Source organism: Bacillus rossius, chromosome 18 (assembly GCF_032445375.1).
Source record: "Bacillus rossius redtenbacheri isolate Brsri chromosome 18, Brsri_v3, whole genome shotgun sequence".
Taxonomy (NCBI): Eukaryota; Metazoa; Arthropoda; class Insecta; order Phasmatodea; family Bacillidae; genus Bacillus; species Bacillus rossius.
Window position 1 is genome coordinate 24,473,837 of NC_086345.1, and position 7,319 is coordinate 24,481,155.

General features: G+C 32.3%; 1 long non-coding RNA gene across 2 annotated transcripts; it reads right to left on the bottom strand.

Moving 5' to 3' along the window:
- Nucleotides 1-4,129: 4,129 nt before the first annotated feature.
- On the bottom strand, nt 4,130-5,504 carry LOC134541278 (uncharacterized). Of its 2 annotated transcripts, none has more exons than XR_010076593.1 (2): nt 5,212-5,504; nt 4,130-4,213 (listed from the first exon to the last, which is right to left on the bottom strand). It is a non-coding gene; the product is annotated as an uncharacterized LOC134541278 (long non-coding RNA). The 2 variants fall into 2 exon arrangements; XR_010076592.1 differs by lacking the exon at nt 5,212-5,504 and adding an exon at nt 5,081-5,205.
- Between the last annotated feature and the right edge of the window lie 1,815 nt (nt 5,505-7,319).

The window sequence follows — 7,319 nt, forward strand, 5'->3', positions numbered from 1 at the left end:
AAATGTAGCAGTCGAAATAACATGAAATGGATGACAAAAGGTCTACTTATTTCAGATAAAAAAATTAAATCACTTAGATTAAATTTAAGGTCGCAAGCTAACCCTGCCCAAAAGGCATACTATAAAAAATATGAAAGTATTTATAGTAAACTGCTATTACTGGCAAAAAAAAGTACAATACAGATAAAATAACTTCTGCTGTCAATAAAACAAAACAGATGTGGAATATGATTAATAATGAAATAAAACCTGGTAAAAGTTGTGATAACTTAAGTATTAATATCTCCGGTGTAGAAGTGACTGACAGTACAATAATAGCGAATAAATTTAATAATTTTTTTATTGAAATCCCACAAAAGATACAAATGGAAACAAACCTTAAATACAAGGACTATAATCAAGATATTGACCATCATAAACCTATGCATATGCATCATAAGTCGTTATTCATAAAACCTATTACTACAGATGATATTGTCAATGTTATAAATAGCCTAAAAAATAAAAATTCCTTTGGATTAGATGGTATTCCAGTCACAATCTTAAAAAAATGCTCCAATTGGATTAAATCTCCATTAACATACATATTTAATGAATGTCTATCACAAGGTATATTTCCTGATAGACTTAAGTTTGCAAAAATTGTACCAATCTATAAAAAAGGTGACAAAAAACAGATGGATAATTACAGGCCTATTGCTCTTCTTTCCTCCTTTTCAAAAATTCTAGAAAAGGTTATAGCAAATTCTTTGACTAAATTTCTAAATAACCAAAGACTAATAACTAACCATCAGTTTGGTTTCATGGTAGGAAAATCAACAGAGCAAGCAATTTTTCGTTTTATTAATAATACTCTAACATCTTGTGACAAAAAATGTTTTACTAATTGCATCTTTGCCGATCTTTCAAAAGCATTTGACTGTGTTAACCATGATCTACTTTTGATTAAGCTAGAAAACTGTGGTATAAGAGGTGTGGTTCATGACTTATTTAAATCATATCTTAATAATAGAAAACAAGTTACGTCAATCATATTTACTGAAAATAATTATACGACAGCATGTTTTTCTGAGCCAAAAAATGTTACACAAGGTGTGCCGCAAGGCTCAATTTTGGGTCCCATCTTATTTAACATTTATGTAAATGATTTCCCAACAAGCTTAAAATTAGGTTATCCAATATTGTTTGCCGACGATACAAGTATATTAATTATGGACCCAAATAGACATACATTAGAAACAAAAACCAGGCAAACACTTACTGATACATTGCGATGGTTCTCTACAAATAATCTTACCTTAAACTCTAATAAAACTGTTATTATGCAATTCGCATTGCGGAGAAGCAATTCATTAATACAAAATATCATTAGGATAGGTGATGATATTTTTTACTATGTAAAAAGTAATAAATTCCTTGGTCTTACTATAGATAACACTCTCTCCTGGACTGCACATGTTGATAACATCTGCAAAAAATTAAGTTCAACATGCTTTGGTATATATACATTAACAAAATTGTGCTCCAGTAGTGCTGTCTTATCTTATTATTATTCAAATATACAATCTGTTATTAGCTATGGTATTATATTTTGGGGGAATTCCTCAAATTGGAAAAAAATATTTATTTTACAAAAAAGAATTGTGAGAATTATATGTGGTAAGGAACACAGAAGTCACTGTAGACAAATTTTTAAAACAAATAAAATAATGACTGTGGTAAGCATATATATATATATAAAACAATATTGTTTTATAACAATAATATACAATTAGTAAAAAATAGTGATATACATAAATATTTAACAAGAAACGCTGTTAAAATCATAATGTACAGCATAGAACCAAAAAATATACACTAAATCCATTTTATATGGGCATGAAATTAATTAACAAACTCCCAAAAAGTATTATGGAAAATAGTAATAACCATACATTTGCATCTCAACTTAAAACCTTTTTACTACAAAAAGCTTACTACTCATTAGAAGAATTCTTTGATAAATAGTATTTTATTTTATTTTTGTATCATGTAAATATGTATTTCTGTATTGTTGTATTTTAGTGATGTTTGCTATATGTAATGTGTTTTTATAAATTGTTTATTTGTCTATGATCATATGTGTAACATATATATATATGTTTCATTGTTGTTTTTTAATGATGTTTGTTATATATATTGTGCTTTTAAACTGACAACTTCTATCTGTTTGAATTTGTTTAAATATGTATTTGTTTTCATATGTAATACTTATGTAGTATTTTATTGCGGTTCTCTAATGATATATGTATGTGAAATGTGGTTCTGCAAATTGACAACTTATTCCCATCTGCTTGGGTTGTATAGAAGGCCATAATAAATAAATAAATAAATAAATATCTTTTTTGATCCTACATTTAATGTAAATAAAATTTAATTTTAATTTTTTTTTGGTTCAATATTTCTGTGTCATCATTTGTAGTTTTTTTTTTTTTCGTTCTCTTAGTACATTTTTCTTTGTTTTTCTTTGTTTGTTGACCATATTCCTGTTACGGAATATTTTGTGGTGTTTATATCCTTGTTGACAACAGCAATTTTTTGATTAATTTTGTGTTTTTTTGTCTTTTTTGGGTATTTTTATTTATTTATATATTAAATTTTAGTTTTTAGTTTTTCTTCAACAGAAAAAAGTTCTTAGCAATGGCGTATGTCCAAAAACTTACATCAAGTCATGCACTCCCATTGCACAGATCTTTCAAAGATAAAAAAGTAAATAAAATTAGCTATACCACAAACAAAATTGGTTGTTGGCCTATACATGGCTATGTGGTTATAAGGCTACATTATTATCACAGCAAACATTGCTCTTAATCCTAAGAATGTAAAAACTGCACCATTTACACATACTTTTTTTGGTAAAACTATGGAACCAGTAATTTGAGAATAAACAGCATGCTGAGATGCTCAAAATGTTGATACAATGCTCCAATAAACTGATTAAGTTGTCAACCAACCTTTATGTGTACAGTTTTGTAAGCACCATTAATTATGTGCAATGAACAAGTACCAATATCCAAAGTTACATTTTCAGTATCAAGCATACTCTTCATGTAGTAACTTTCGATATCAAAAATCTACTTCAGATTTACATTTGGTCCATCAGTAGATAGTTGAAATAAACATTCTAGAGAAAGTTTGGCTTTACTAACACACACTAGCACCTTTTCAAGCAAATCTACAGCCGTAAAATGCTCAAGAAAAGCAGATGTTAAGTAATGAGTACATGATATACTGTATTCTGAATCCCAATATTTAACAACAATATCCATTTGTTGTTTTTGGCAAATATCATTCAGACTTTCATCAACATATAGTGCAAAGAAGGGCTTATCTGTACAGTATCAGACAATAATGAGGCCCAAGGCCATATGAGACACTATATGCTACTTTGTACTTTTGTAATTTTATTTTTGAAGCTATAGTACTATCTGGAAACATAAGTGGACAAAGTTCCACTACAGCTGCTCCTGAGTGGGTTGAAGCATGCGTACAGATGCAATCAGCAGCCCACACTATCTCTGCTTCGGTTGCTTTTTCACCAAGGAAAGTTGTCAGATTTTGTTCTTGATGTCTCTCGCCTGGGATAGTACTATAAGATGTATGCTGTGAACTGGGACTAGGTGTAGGCTGAGATGAATCAGAAATTTGATTGCTGGGCCCAGGCTCTGATGAACTAGTGGTGGGCCTAACAAGGGTGCAAGTACCCGTATACAAAAAAAAAAAGAGCTCTTTGCTACCGGCCTGACTTGTGAACATTAAGAAAATTGCCTTTTTTTTATCTTCATTTTTTATGGCATTTAATTGCGTTAATTCCAGAGTGAGAAACATCCACGTATTTTACTCGATGGAAGTAATTTTAGAAATCATAAGATTATTTGACAACAACTTAAGTAGCATGCATTGTTATAAAAGGGAAAAAAAAGAAAGTTGATAAAAATGAGACGGGTGTAAAATTAATAGAGAATGTGGAATATTCACATAAAACATTTTCCTCGGTGGTAAAGTTGTATATTTCACCCTATGACCATTGATGCTGGTTGAATGGGGGAAAAAAAAAGGGGGGGGGGGGGAAATAAAAGCTCTTTCAGACTGTTGGATTAATTTATGTTTTAATTTTTATCGGCATTGTCTTCCCCTCGAGAAGCCTGCTATTGTTCACCGTAGCGCTGCTTGCCTGTTTCGAAAACATATTTCCAAGCAGCGATTTAGTACAATAATTTATGAAATTTCCTGAAATAAATACATAAACAATAGTCTTCTTCTTTACACGAAAGCAATACTTTCTATGGATTGGGCATTTGTTCTAAAGTTGAAGTCAACCTGATTATCAGCTAATTAGTGAAACAAAATCTTAGCTTTATAAGTCTAAAAGTTACTCGATGGTAAGTACAGAAAAAAAAATTGCCATCGTGGAGTATTGTTAAACAAAGATGTTGCCAACATATAAATAAAGATTAGCACTGAAATATATTATAATAAAAAAATAGCTCTGCTATCCAATTGGGTTTGGAAGTTGTTTTCATGTAAATGTAAACTTATTTTTTTTTACAAATATATGCTATATTTAAAAAACAAAACAAAAAAAAAATTCAAAGCAGTCATGAGGACTGCCGACAGAAGTGAAAACTTATAACTATAAACAAACATTTTTTTCATATATGTACTTAAAAGGATAGCATTAATAATAATAGAAGTAACTATTATTAATATTAATACTAGATTTAAGAAAATACAAATATAAATTGAAATAAGAAATACTAACTTTGTAAAATATAATTGTGTAACATAGGAAAATTATTTTTGATTAAAATCAGAGACTTTTTCGCAATTTTTAGGAAAAAAATATCATCACACAACAAAATTGTTTTATCACGTTTGTAAAATAACTCCTAAATCACTATAAAATACGCATTGCATAGTAATGGTAGGTATTAAAAAAATGTTGTTATTAATTTTTAGGTTATTTTGCTACAACGACTCCTTTTTTTTCGCTTTTCAAACTATTTATCTATATGAGAATATTTAAATATTTTATACTCACTTTTTACTGCACAGTATGCGTATACTTAAGATTTAAAATAAAAATGGAACAAAAACACAATTTGAACACTAATAGGAACAGATACATTGTTATCGTTAACACGTCACGTGACCATGTCGATGACGACTTACATGAATTTACTCCCTATCCAAACCTTCCCATAGAAGTTTTCACTTCAAAAATTTGCAGTGCAGTCACACACACACACACACACAAAAAAAATCGTTCACGGATGACCCCCACCCTCTTCGCCAGCTTTCCCTTCACTCGATCCGTTCTATTTTTCACATGGCTGTGCGCCCTCATGTGTCTGACCGTATTTCCTCTTTCTTCTGGTGAGACGTGACGAGAGTGACAGGAGCGGTTGTCAATTATTCACGTCTCCCTGATCGAGATGACGTCACCACAGTGGCGGATCCACAGGTTCACCTCGGAGGGGAGACACTCTAGGATTTCAGAATAGCCAGAGAAAAAAATGTCTTAAAATTACTAAATTTGTATTTAATCTACTCACACTACACATAACATCCAACCACCAGATTTTATGATTCTACAAGAAATTCATGAATTATATTAAAATATTTTATTGGTTTCAGAAACAATCATTTTTGTCGGCAATGTTAATGTAGCAGACAACTGTTTTTTTTGAGGGGGCGGGGAGGGGGAGGCAAGGTTGAAGACACAAAGAAACGGGAAGCCTTCTTTTCACAGACGAGAGAGCCAAACGCCCGATCCTGCATCTTCGGTTTTTTTTTGGTTCATTGTAAATAAATATGGCGGTGTTGATAAAATGAAAGACCATAAACAAGGCAACGGTATTTGTTTGTAATTGTTTTTAGAGGAGTGTCCGTGAATGTCTATTTTGGACATCTCATGATAACTAATGGTCAATTAGGTTAGGTTAGCTACATGAAATGGGAGGCACCCCCTTAACGATGCACGCTAAGTTTGCAGAGCAAATACGATCTGAGAGGTGGGAGTTCGGCTGCAAATGTTGTTCAGCAGGAACATAAGGGTTGAACATTTCGGTGCAAACACAGGCCAAAAACTGACCTAACGATTTTAGAGCTGTGCGTATCACTTTTCCGACTGTCACTTAACGTGCGTGCTGTAAGAGAATTTTTTTTCGACCTTAGCTAAGGGTTAGGTAGCTACATCTTTGCAATCTAGCCTGCGACCAAAAAAAAAAAAAAAAGCCCGCGAAACATCTGGATGTCTGGAGATCGCAAATGTTCGAACACTCAAACGAAACTTATCATTGGATAAACTGGAAACTGGTAACGCCCTAAAATGACCACAAGTCAATGATGAACGCTTAAAAAATATGTTTTTGACGAAACCACGAGCATTGAAGATATATATAACATATATTATATATATTCAATGCCACTAGTGACCGGGAAGAAAAAAGAAAAGGTCATTGGACACTAGACATCGACTTGAATAAGCAAACATGTGTTGGAGTATGGCCAGCAACACGGAGAAAAAAAAAGAAGCTAATTTTTGTTGGTCTCTTTAGGAACGGGGACTTATCCTTGCAGACAGAGAGAAAAGGAAATGGAAAAAGAGGTTAAGTTATAGAGAAACTGACAGAGGAATAGTAAAAGAAAAAAAATTATAAAGAGAGGGAGTAATAGAGAGAGAAACAGAGGAAGAGAGAAAGGTAGAAATAGAAAAAAGTAAGGGAAAGAGAGAACGAGAGTTAAAGCTAGAAAGAAGGAGAAAGAAAGACGCCCATACCCAAGTAAGGCTGTTTATTTTAATTACGCCGCCCCACCACGATTAACTGCCTCCCATAGCAGCAACTCCCTGCATCCCCTTAAACGAACAAGAGCTTGTGTTTAATTCGAAGAGGATAAGAACATCCCTCGGAAACACAGCACGATGCAGTGTCGAGTTAACACACATGTGCATTGTTGGCCCTTTTTCACTATCCAGACATATACGCTCACATGCGTAAACTCGTTTTATTTATTTATTTATTTATTTTTTGACGTGATAACGTCAAATAAATCAATGAACGCCGGCTTCACGCACGAAAAAGTGTCCCGTTACGCACATTGTTCCGTTACGCTGTGTCCCGTTACGCTCATTGTACGCTTGCGCCGCATCTCTCTCTCTTCCACTCGACTGTTTATAAAGTGAAGTGAAAAGTTAATGTGGTTTTCATTGTTTATTACAACAACAATTTCGGCAATAAAGGTTAATTATTCTTGCATTTTAAAAATTTGATTACTAG